The sequence below is a fragment of the Antennarius striatus genome, chromosome 17 (genome assembly GCF_040054535.1).
Source record: "Antennarius striatus isolate MH-2024 chromosome 17, ASM4005453v1, whole genome shotgun sequence".
NCBI lineage: Eukaryota > Metazoa > Chordata > Actinopteri > Lophiiformes > Antennariidae > Antennarius > Antennarius striatus.
The window spans coordinates 5,986,517-5,999,479 of NC_090792.1; positions in this window are offsets into that span (position 1 = coordinate 5,986,517).

Genomic DNA, 12,963 nt, shown 5'->3' on the forward strand with positions numbered 1-12,963 from the left:
ATTGCTTCCTGGTGACCTCCCTCTGTGGGCTTTCCAGGCACTTCCAACTGGGAGAGGACCCTGGGTCAGATGTACAACTGGCTGCATCTACACTGTATATAGAAGTTTTGCTGGATCTCCAGATCTTGCAGTCAGACCTGAAAATACCCCACTTGGGCTGCTACCGAGATGGATGGGTGGATGGATGGGTAGATGGATGTATGGACAGATGTATGTATGTATGGATGTATGTATGTATGGATGGATGGATGGATGCCTATAGTTGGTAGTGGATTAATTCCTTTTTTATGAGCTAAATACTGGTGGTATTCAAATATTTTTTGTGTCCAGGCAGCTGGTGCCCAGAGTTTGTGCCTGCCCTGTGTTTGGAGAACATCCATAGAGAGAATTCTCAAAGGCATTTTAATGAAAATAATACAGCTGAACACCAAACATACTCATTTCCTCTTGAAAGGGCAGTGGTTTAGTTTGGGTCCTGTTCAACATTGACTACATAAGTACGGTCCAGTGCGCATGTTCCTTTCATTGCACCTATCTCTTCTTTTTGCTTTTTGTTAGCATAAACAAACACACACAAACATTCAAAGCCATTTCAGTGATGTTTTAATCCACCAAATTGTTGCTCAACTCTGATAAAATGACAATATTGGCAGAATACCATCTCTAGATAACTAATGTTAGCATTGTAAAAGTGAAAGTAAAAATTAATTTACAAATGTTGAAATTGGACAACGTTGTGATACACTGTCAATGCATTCAGGGTGCACCCTGGATGCATTACCCGTAGCCAGCTGGGATAGGCTCCAGCAACACTGTGAATGGCAAAGCGGAAAAGTGGCTGAAGACCAGAAGACTCTAATTGATCAGGAAATTGGATGGATAGAATTAGAATCAGGAAATAGTTTAGTGCCAGGTACAGTAAAGTTTACCACACAAGGAACTTGACGGGTGTCGGGTGCATTAAAAGGTGACAAGAAGCAATAAGGAATAAAAATATTTAAAAATATATAAAAAATATAAAAAAACCAAAAATTACAATTTACATTTAAGGTGAGGTATATGGTTGGAATATAAAAGGAACAAGTGCAACGAGTAAACGGATGAAAAGAGCAAATGGATGAAAACTAGACCTCTTTGATTGAACGAATCTTCAGAAGGATTAGAACAGTGGTCAGCAGCAATCCACGGCTCTCTCATCCTTATTCTATGGATCTGTGTGCCTTGAGATTTTTTTTTGCTTGCTACATGGGTAATTTAAGTTCAGCTCTTTTGAAAGAGGCCTTCACCTTAGTGTGTATTTTTATTTTTATTTTAGGAGTTCAACATGTTCAAAATGTGTTCATAACAAAATAAAATCAGATTTTTTTTGTAGCCCTTTATTCTTGTTGCCAGCTAGGCTCCAGCATAACCAATGACCCGCAAGGTGGAAAAGTGGATGAAGACAAGACAAGTGAAGATGAGACCGGTGTCTCATATTATTAACTATTAGTCAGTATAATCCTACCATGGACTGTATTGTTTATAGAGTCCATGGCAACACCCGAGTATTGCCATTAGGCAACACCCGAATATTGCCATTAGTGAGGAGCAGCGTCTCAGATGTTAATAAATTAATTTCTAGTCACTTTCGAACAGTAAGACACCATGAATATTTCTAGTAGTTTCTTAAACACTATTATGCAACTCTGTTAATCACATGTTATGTGATAATAAAGCAATACAACTGATGTGTTGTTTGGGCAATAATGCTTACACAAAATAAATGTGGTTAAATTCAAGCAGGAATTTCAAGTTGCCTGATCAGAACTGTGCATTTCCTTCTTGAACCAGTTTGACATCCACTCATGTTTCATCTTACATTAACAAAATCAAGTTAGCCCCATCCATTCTGTGTACATACAAGGAGGAATACAAATAATATTGTTGACTGATACAAGTAATGATGTACCTGCTATTGTCTTTCCTATAGTAGATGAGAAGGACACAATATAGCACATATCAGTACCAAAGCTAAACGATCCTTCACACCTTACAAAAACCAAATGCCCATAAAAATGATCCAATAAATAAGACTTATCCAGACATATCTCCAAAACTATATTTCCAGCCTTATTGTGTCTAAACAAAGGTTAACCCATTTAAAAAGATACTAGTACAGTACCTTCATCCAGGATATATGGATAATTCTGGATCTAGATTCTGATCCTGAGTCTAGAAAATTCAAACCAAAATGTAACAGAATTTTTCCCTGGCCCATGCTTTCCACTTCATCGCAGTTGCACAAAATGTATAGATAGTAACTCTTTGATTCATCTTGCTGAAAGACAAAACACACCAACCAACAAATCAGCAACAATCGCTACTGAAAATGTCATCTCCATCGTGGAGGTGATAAAAAAGCCATACAGTTCATTATGTGATAAGAATTCTAGTGAAATTCATTTGTTTCTTTTTTCACTTGGTATCTGCTACATTCTTTAAAGGAACTCAAGTGAACCAAATTTTCAGAACCGCTGATTTGGTTCTCTGTGAATCAGGGATGGAATTGTTTGGTTAAAGTTGTAAAACATATGCTACCTGTAAATGTTTTATACAGTTTAATCCAAACATCTGTTTTACTATAATAAGTTTACCGTCCATCACCAGATACAAGTTAAAGATGAATCCATGATGTTACAAGACTGTTTATGGTTGTTCTGGTTCTGTTGTTGTCATGAAAGAGGACATGAAAGTAGTTGGTGTGAGAGAAGAGGCAGCAGAAGACATGGTTAGATGGAGGAAACTGATTCGCTGTGGCAACCCCTGAAGGGAAAAGCCGAAAGAAAAGAAGAAGTTCTGGTTTTGTTGTTATCTTGGCCTCTTTGCTCAGTCAAATGTAAACCCTTTTTAATAAGATATAGTACTCTGCAAAAATCAACCAACCAAATAAAAGAAAAATGCTTAAAATATCTAGGATATCAAGTACTGAAAAATTATTTGGTGTCTCTTCTTCCATAGTTGAATAATTTCATATTGTTGGATTTAAACAGAAATCAAGGGAATTTTCAGATTATCTAGATTAAAAAGGACAAAACTGGCTTTGTGTTAGATGTCTGTTCTTTTACAGGTCAATGTGCATTAGGGCTGACAGCCGAGCATGTGACAGATTAGTTCCATACTAGGTTTTCATTATGTTCAGATGTGGGAATCTACTCTCACATGCTGTAGTGCTCAAAGACAGTGTAAGTGACAATTTATCTACCTTGTTGCAGAAATACAGTAAGTAAGTATCCTCTGACTTTAACGGGTAAATGTGCAATAGATGTTACAAGTGCAGAGCACAACAACGTGGCGGTCATCACAACAACCAAAGTCCATCTGGTTGAATTTAGTCTCGGAACAGGCTAGGGAAGAGGTGTACACAAGTGCAGTCCAAAAATCAAATAGTAAGCATGCATGGTCACATGTTCACTGGATAGCAGGTCGCTAGTGGGACCATTTAAAGGTTGTTTGTAGCTGTGACCAATGCAGTCTGTGAGGGAACTTGTAGGAGATCCAGAGACCTCTGCGTTCAATACGTGTCCTAGGTTGGTGGATGTTTCTGAATTTTCTCTACCAAGTAAATTGTTATTTAAAAAATAGTTAACTGAATAATTGCTAGTTAAGCTTATGGTAATATGTGATTGAACTGAATTCTGAGTCTTTAGCCTGCCAACAGCCTTGAAGAGAAATCTGGGATTGTTCTTATCGGTCTCTATTAATGTCTCACATTAGGCTGCTATAGCAGTGCAGAGGGTCTAGTATGTTGTAAAGCAATCCATCAACAGCAATCGTGTCTCCTCTAATTTGCTTCAGTGCCATTTCCTGTCAAGTCAACATTAAACTGTCCAATGGCCACAAGTTCAGTGGTTAGCTTTGACTTCTGAAACCTAATTGTAGGTTTCAAAATGTTGCCAATGTCAAGCATATAGGACAGAAACCTGATCAATGCAAATATGCTGCGAATTTCTGTTATCACTCATTGCCAGTGGGACTTTAATGGCAGGCAGTAGTCTTGATAGTTTCAACAAGACCCAATTGGACCGAGCTACTGCCGCTCCGTAAATAGAGTACATTTTTATATTTAGCATACTTAAAATTGTTGATTTTCACTGATGGTAGCTTTGAAGTAATAAACAAATGACTACAGTATTTTCTGCACTATAAGGTGCACTGGATTATAAGGTGTATCTTTAATCAATTGTTCATTTTATAATTTATTCCATATATAAAGCGCACCGGATTATAAGGCGCATATAATAATTTTTAAAAAAAACATTTAAAAAAGTAGTGGATGTAGTTGAGCTATACGTCCACTGGCCAGAGCATTCATGACTGTGAGTACCTTTAGTCAGCTGTGAATGGCCCTATTGTTACAGTATTTCAATGAGCCGTTCTGAGCCTCATCAAGGAAACCTGATTACTTGTTCACTTTGCCATCTTAAAAAGAAGTCAATAAGCATATTAAAAAACCTGACATTAAAAACTGGTTAAATTCATTACGAGTCGACCACTCAGTTCCAACAGGGTGGATTATTTCCTGATCTGAAGTTCGAAGCAGGTATTTAAGCTCTGACGTTCGTCTTTGTTTATTAATTAAATATTGTTTCGATCGATCGGTAGTCCAGTCGGAGGTGAGGTGCAGCTATTTGCTGCCTAAACATTTTTTTAACAAGTTTTTAATGTCAGGCTGCTAATTTACTGGAAAATGTGGCACTGCTTTACTCATAGAACTGACTTTAACGTCGGTGTCTCACCGCTGTGAATCTCAAAACGTCGCTGCAGACAGAATACACAAGCCTAAATGCGCCCCTCTGCCGCCCCCCCAGAGCTATCAACTACATTTGCAAATCAATTGCAGCACACCAGGCATCTTTGTCGAGCAGTGACTCTGCTCTTAAAATTTAAAAAAGCCTGGACGTTCAGCTTTTAGGGTCTTTCATTCGCCTTTATGCCAGTTTCTCCGTGTGTTTCCGCAAACTAACAGAATGGACCGTCACTAGAATCCAGATTACAGCACAATGTCATTTTTTAGACCACATAAGTTTAAAGTGGGTTATTTCCGGCGCCACAGTGGTTGGGAAATACTGAGATCAGTCAGTCAGTCAAACTTTATTAATAGAATTGTTGAAAGTTCCTTATGTTTTGCTACTTTATCGTAGCTGGTCACCAGTGGCTCTCAGCTGGTGCTCTGCCATCAAATCAATCAATCAATCAATCAACTTTTATTTATATAGCTTATTCACATCTGAAGACATTTCAAAGCGCTTTACAGATAGAAAGCCAACAATGCCCTCCTGAGACCAACAGGTCAGTGAGAGTCAGTGACACCCCTTGACCGTTGTTGGGGGGCGTAGGCCCGAATACCTTGTGAGGGTGCCCCTGGTGGCGTAGTGAGGCATGACTGATGGCCAGACTGCCAGCTTTTTTTCAGCGAACTTGTTTTTAACCAATACTAATATTAATATTAATCCGTATATACGGTGCATCGGATTATAAAAGCGCACTACGGGATTATGAGAAAATTATTAACTTTTAGGTGTGCCTTATAGTGCGGAAAATACTGTTGTTAAATAGTTCAACAGACTGGACACATTATTTTTAGTATAAAGGTTGTTTAGTTTTGAACTGTGCATGGAGTGGTTGAACTTGTTTCCACTTTGTTTCATGGAATGGCGGATCTGGGCTTGGAAACAGGTTTTGAGCCTTTGTGTGTAGAGTTTACATCTTCACCTTGACATTACATTGGTTCTGTCCAGGAGCTCTCTCACCTTACAAAGAATAGGAAGTTATATAAAATGAATTGATGTAGGTTAAAAAAGGGTGGCACAGTGATGCAGTGGGTAACTCTTTTGCCTCACGGCAAGAAGACTCTAGGTTTTAGTCCTTGAGTTTGTATGTTCTCCAAAGACATGCTTCTTAGATGAATTGTTCACACCAAATTTTCTGTGTGTAAGTAAGTGCATGCTTGGTTGCTTGTCTTTCATGTGGCATACCCCACCATTCCCCTTTAGCCAGCTGCTATTGGCTCATCTACAAGAGAATGGATGGATGGATATTAAAAACAGACAACGCATCAAATATTCCATTCATCCATCCATCCATCCATCCATCCATCATCTACCGCTTATCTGGCGCAGGGTCGCGGGGACAACAGTATCAGCAGGGATGCCCATACTTTCCTCTCCCCAGAAACCTCCTCCAGCTCCTCCGGGGGGACACTGATGCGTTTCCTGGCAAGCGAGAGACATCGTCGCTCTAGCGTGTCCTAGGTTTTCCCCAGGGTCTCTTTCCGGTAGGACATGCCCGGAACACCTCCCCAGGGAGGCATCCAGGAGGCATCCGGAACAGATGCCCGAGCCACCTCAGCTGGCTCTGTTCAAGGCGGAGGAGCAGCGGCTCTACTCCGAGCTTCTCCCTGGTGACTGAGCTCCTCATCCTATCTCTAAAGGTGCGCCCAGCAACTCTACGGAGGAAACTAATTTCAGCCCCTTGTATTTTCGGGATGTTGTCCTTTCGGTCATGACCCAAAGCTCATTACCATACGTGAGAGTAGGAATGTAGATTGACCGGTAAATCGAGAGCTTCGCCTTGCGACTCAGCTCTTTCTTCACCACGACAGACCTATACAGCTACTGCATCACTGCAGAAGCTGCACCGATCCATCTGTCAATCTCACGTTCCATCTTTCCATCACTCGTGAACAAGACCCCAAGATACTTAAACTCCTCTTCTCGGGGTAGGGACTCTCCACCGACCGGGAGAGGGCACACCACCCTTTTCCGGTCGAGAACCATGGCCTCGGATTTAGAGGTGCTGATCCTCATCCCACTCGTGTCACACTCAGCTGCAAACTGTCCCAGTGCATGCTGAAGGTCCAGGTTTGATGAGGCCAACAGGACAACATTGTCTGCACAAAGCAGAGATGAAATCCTTTGGTCCCCAACCCGGACTCCCTCCGGACCCTGGCTGCACCTAGAAATTCTGTCCATAAAGATTATGAACAGAACCGGTGACAGAGGGCAGCCCTGCCAAATTCCAATATGCACCTGGAACAGGTCGGACTTACTGCTGGCAATGCGAACCAAGCTCTGGTTTCGGTCATACTGAGAGACAGCCCTCAGCAAAGGGCCCCGGACCCCATACTCCCGAAGCACTTCCCACAAGATACCATGAGGGACACGATCGAATGCCATCTCAAGATCCACGAAACACATGTGAACTGGTTGGGCAAACTCCCATGAACCCTCGAGCACTCGATGGAGAGTGTAGAGCTGGTCCAGTGTTCCACGACCGGGACGAAAACTGCATTGTTCCTCCTGAATCCGCGGTTCGACTATAGGTCTAATCCTCCTCTCAAGTACTCTGGAATAGACTTTGCCCGGGAGGCTGAGGAGTGTGATCCCCCTATAGTTGGAACACACCCTCCAGCTCCCTTTTTGAAAAGAGGGACCACCGTCCCGTTGAAGACCTCACTGGCAGAGGGTTCTGCCAGACGTTCCCAGCAGACTCTATAGACACGTTTGGGCCTGCCGAGGCTGTTCAGTCCCCTGCTCTGCCAGCAGATCCAACTCACCACCAGGTAGTGATCGGTTGACAGCTCTGCCCCTCTCTTCTCCCGAGTGTCCAGCACATGTGGTCGGAGGTCTGATGATACGACAACAAAGTCGATCATCAACCTCCGGCCTAGGGTGTCCTGGTGCCATGTGCACTTATGTACATCCCTGTGGTCGAACAAGGTGTTTGTTATGGACAAACTGTGACACAGAAGTCCACTAACAGAACACCACTCGTGTTCAGATCGAGGAGGCCGATCATCCCAATCACCCCTTTCAAGGTCTCACTGTCATTGCCCATGTGAGCGTTTCAGTCCAAAAGGAGAAAAATGGCGTTCCCAATTGGAGCACTATTCAGTACTCCTCCCAGGGACTCCAAGAAGGCCGGGTATTCCGCACTGCCATTTGGCCCGTAGGCCGAAACGGCAAGTACCCTCTTGTTCACCGGGGTGGACTCCAATATATGACAGCTGAGCTGTGGGGCCACAAGCAAGCCCACACCATCCCGCCGCCTCTCACCTTGGTCAACACCAGAAAAGTGGAGAGTCCAGCCCCTCTCAAGGGTTTGGGTTCTAGAGTCCAAGCTGTGGGTGGAGGTGAGCCCAACTATATCTAGTCGGTACCTCTTGACATCCCTCACAAGCTCTGGCTCCTTTCCCCCAAGTGAGGTGACATTTCATGTCCCTACAGCTCGACTCTTTGTCTGGGGATTGGGTCGTCGCATACGAGCCCCAACCCCGGACCTGGTTCCAGGGTGGGGCCCCGGTTGCGCCATACAGAGCGACGTCACGGTCCTTGATTTTATACTCATCATAGGGGTTTTTGTGCTGCTCTTCGTCTGGCCCGTCACCCAGGACCTGTTTGCCAAGGGAGACCCTAGCAGGAGCCCCTGACAACATAGCTCCTGGGATCATTCGGGTACTCAAACTCCCCCACCATGACTAGGTGGCAGCTCTCGGAGGAGGCATCAAATATTCAAAAACAAAAAATAAAAAATAGAAAAGACACACTTTAAATTAAAAATGTACATATGATAAAAAAATAACAAATAAAGCAAAAAGAAACAAGTGTTATTCATATATTAAAGCATGACAGAAAAGCATATTAAAATATATATTACCATAGCAGATTAGTGTTCAAAGGAGGACCAGACGCCACTGATGACATTGTCATGATTGTCATCTGTTCAGCTTATTAAATTCAGTTTACGTTGACCCATTATAATACAGATAATTCAGCTACTGTGCTACCATGTGCTATTATAATGAACATTTTCATGTCATTTTACCAGTCTTTTAAACTGGGATTTTTTTTTACAGCTGTTTAAATATCAAGTGTTAAGCCACATTAATTCACACTGTCACACTGTAATTATAAATGACTTGAGTCTTGATGGTTACACAATAAATTGCCTCTTACCAGCTGTGTCTTTTTATAGAATTGAATGCTTTTCTTTCTTCAAGGCACATTATTTAAAGCGACACTAGGTCATCCTTGTGAGAAATATTGCTGACTGTCACATCTTAATCACAGGTCCTTCAGGTCAGTGGATTGGATACCATCCATAATGTCAATATCTGATAGATTGTAAAAGAGGCAATCATTTATCAATTATGTTCTACATTGCATTGAAGTGTAGTTAAAAATCAAGATCACAGAACTACTGCAGACGTTACAGTATAGAAGGCTTGTTAGACTGCACCAAACTGAAAATCTCTTAAATTTGTTTTCATTGCAAATTTAATTCACTACGATTGTTTATGTTTTGTTGGCCAAAAATGTTGCTGTTCCAACATTTTTTTGAATGCATTTGTTTATGTTAGAAATTTAAATTCATCAACATGAAAAATATGACTTGCATCACAAAGACAAATGTCTTCTGTCCATATTTTATGTTCTTATTTTTCAGGTTCACTCCTTGGTGTTTTAATTGTGGATTATAATGTCAGAGATTTTGCAAGTTATTTTTATCACACAGGCATAGGGCCTTCTTTTCCCCAATGTAAACTGCATTTGGCTTTGCTTAAAAACATTGTATTGTGATTATTGTAAAAAAAAATTTTTAAAGTTAATTGACTTTCCTGTTGTCATCATAGCTTTACATTTTTTTCTTTGCACATGCTCACAAACCTCAGAGCCAGTTCTGCATACTGCAGTCAGACAGCATCAAAAGGCATGTTCAATGATGTGAACATGAAAGGACATTGTTCAGTGTACATTTATTAATGATTGGCACAATACTATGTATTACAATCAACTAAAGCCATATGAACATACCATCTGTGTACAGTGTAATTTGTAAATGTTTCTCATATTGTATTGTGATTTCTAACTCAAAATACTATGAGAAAATAAAGCTGGAAGTGCTTGGGAAAAGTCTTAATGGTAGTTTTGCAGTTGAATCCAGAAGCAAACCCTCTCAGACAAAATAAGATCTACAAACTTTGTATTCATGGTCATAAATTGAGTCCACTTTTTCTACAGGAAGAAAGTCACAAGGTACCAGAAAATTCCTCTGCATGACTTTGACACATCCTTTTTCCTTTTGTGATGTCTAATATGTGAACATGTCCCTACAAACAGAATCCTGAATTTGAATTTCTCCAAACACTGGTTTGGAATGTTTGCCTCAGGTAAAGCAGAGAAAATGGTTCCGGGATAAAGTCATACTGTAGCCCATTTCCTGGGATGGTCCAAAATCATTTGACTTAGTGAGAGACCCACCCAATAAAAAGATCGCCTGAGGATAAAGGTACTCAACTTTCATGCAGACACCAGTAAGGGAAGACCACAACAACACAATGATGCTTTTCTTTTAATTTCATGTCAAATTTATTAACTCAAAACTGAGCATTTCTAATACAAAACAAGCTTTTCCTTTATTTATGGATGAACCAGACAAAGATTAAAGATTTGACCAAAAGACGGAATTCAGATTTTGTGAGTTCATTTATATAAATGAATTAAATTTGAATACAACTAAGGTTTAAATGTGTTTCTCACAACACAACTATTGCAAACAAAAGGGGTCATGCATTAAGCTCATGTTTCTCATGTTAGGCTTAATCAGTACTAAAAAGGTTGGTACTGTGGGGAAAAAATGACAGAACTGTATCAGTGATGATTTGTTGCTATGGCTTCAATTTTGCAGGTAAACAATATGTTGGCCGTACCTTTCAAACAAACGCGTAATGTTTGTGGGTCACAAGAACAGTTAACCACTTACTAAAGTAAATATGATAAAAGGAGAAAGCAGGGGTTGTGATGTTGTATCATAGCAAGAGGGTCATTGGTTGAATTCCACCTTGTTCCTTTCTGTGCAGTTTGTATGTTCTTCCCATGTCTGTGTGGGTTTTCTCCAGCTTCCTTCCTTCCTCCAAAGACATGCTTCTCCATGGGTATGAGTTTAAGAATGCATTTTGGTTTCGTCTTTGTGTGGTCCTATGATGAAGTAGTGTCTTCTCCGGGGTGTACCCCGCTTCACAAATAGCTACCTGGCATTGGCTTCAGCATAACCCACAACCTGTTTTGGATAAGCTGCTGAAGTCTGGATGATTACGACCATCTTTTCTTCAACTAGATGAATCAAAAGGGAATCCTTTATGTAGACTCAAAACAGAACGTCACCATGAAAGATGTGCCTTAAAATTGTAATAAGAGGTGAGTCACTGTGTTACGACCCAGCTAGAGGACTGGGGAAATAACTAGTATATAAAAAAGGGGGAACATAAAACATTTATAATTAAATTCTCACTTTCAGTACAAAGGCTTAACTAAGATTGTTCTTTTAATTAACAAAGGAAGGCCAATGGGCGCTATTTAACAAAAACACAAATGCATTAAACTTAGGACTCTTTAAGAGATTCAAAAATGTCAAACTAACAAAATTATACAAAATGGAACACAAAACACAACCAGCTCTTTAACAAGGGTGTACAACAATCCAAAATCCAAACTCAGAATCACAAGGTCACAAATCGTACGGTCACACTTAGAAAAGCTCTCAAAGGCGTGCTGCCTTCAGGGCGACTGTCAGTCGCCCTGCTTGAATGGCATTGCCGAGCTTTTAAGCTGTCTATTCCATATGACAAGGCGGGGTTTGGGCCAATCAAGGGGACTGCACACCAATCAGGAGATGGGCGTGGCCAGGAGTCCGAGACACCACACCTGGCACTGATGACGGAGGGCGGAGCATCCCAGGGCAGGGCCAGCAGCTCAGAGTTTTAGTAGGTACACAACAAATATATTGAATAATAGCACGGGTGCTATGAATCTATCAACAGTAAAAAGGAAAAAAGAAAAAAAGGGGGGGGGCATCTTCAAAAACCTGTTTGATCCTGGCTGCCTTTACAACATAAAAATGTATTACCAACATTTGTGGTTTTGAGGTCTATCTCTTGGCTGTTCTCATGAAAGCCTAGTGCTGACAAACTACAACCTCTTCCTTGTGTCAAAGATATGTCACTACGAAGCACGTTACCTGTGTAATCTATCTGGACTACAAAAAAATTGTACCTCGTATTAACTGGTAAAAGCTGTATAAAAAGCTGGAAGAAATATGAGATGTGTTGATATTGAGTGCGAAGCCAGCTGTCTTTGAAGAAAAATATTTTATGTACACAAATATTCTGGAAAAAAATTTTTTTTTACCAAATGGGTGAAATGAAAGAATAATTCATTTGTGATTGCCTCTTGTTTTTCCTTGCCAGGAGAAACTCAACGGTTTTATAAAAAGGGATTGTAATTGAGGTGCAGTTACAAGGTCTACACGAAACAAAAAATAGGAGGCCACTCACAAGCTATCAAACACGAATAAATCCCTTTCAGTACTAGTGTCACACACTTTATCCATCCTTTGATGCATTAAGTGGATAACAGTTTTTAGTTTGGCCATTGCCTTGTTCCCAACTCAGTGGATGCACTACTATAATACTGCTTTCTTCTGCAGTGATAAACCGTTTTTACATGCTGCACAGTAATGCTGGATCCCCTGTTTTGCACAATTTGCTTCTTGGTACGCATGTTGATCTGTAGTTCTCACCTTTGTTGCATGTATCCATTCTGCCTGGTGTTACTGGCTGAATTCCAAGAAGCACTACAGTATTTCTCAATATCTGGTAATATTTTAATGAGACTTCTGAGACTTCAGTCACGTAATATCACACAATCTCAAAGATTTTGGCCGCAGCTGACAAAAATAGACTTAACTTATTGGAGGTAGACGCTGTCAAAACTGCACACCAAAATATCCAATATGGAACAATATATAAATAGGCTTCTGAATGTTTGTAGTAATGATTGGACACTTGGTCACTAGCTGGATTAAATATGATAGAATCAAAAAGACACATTTACTCTGACTTGTTCACAAAATAAGCACTGCATGACA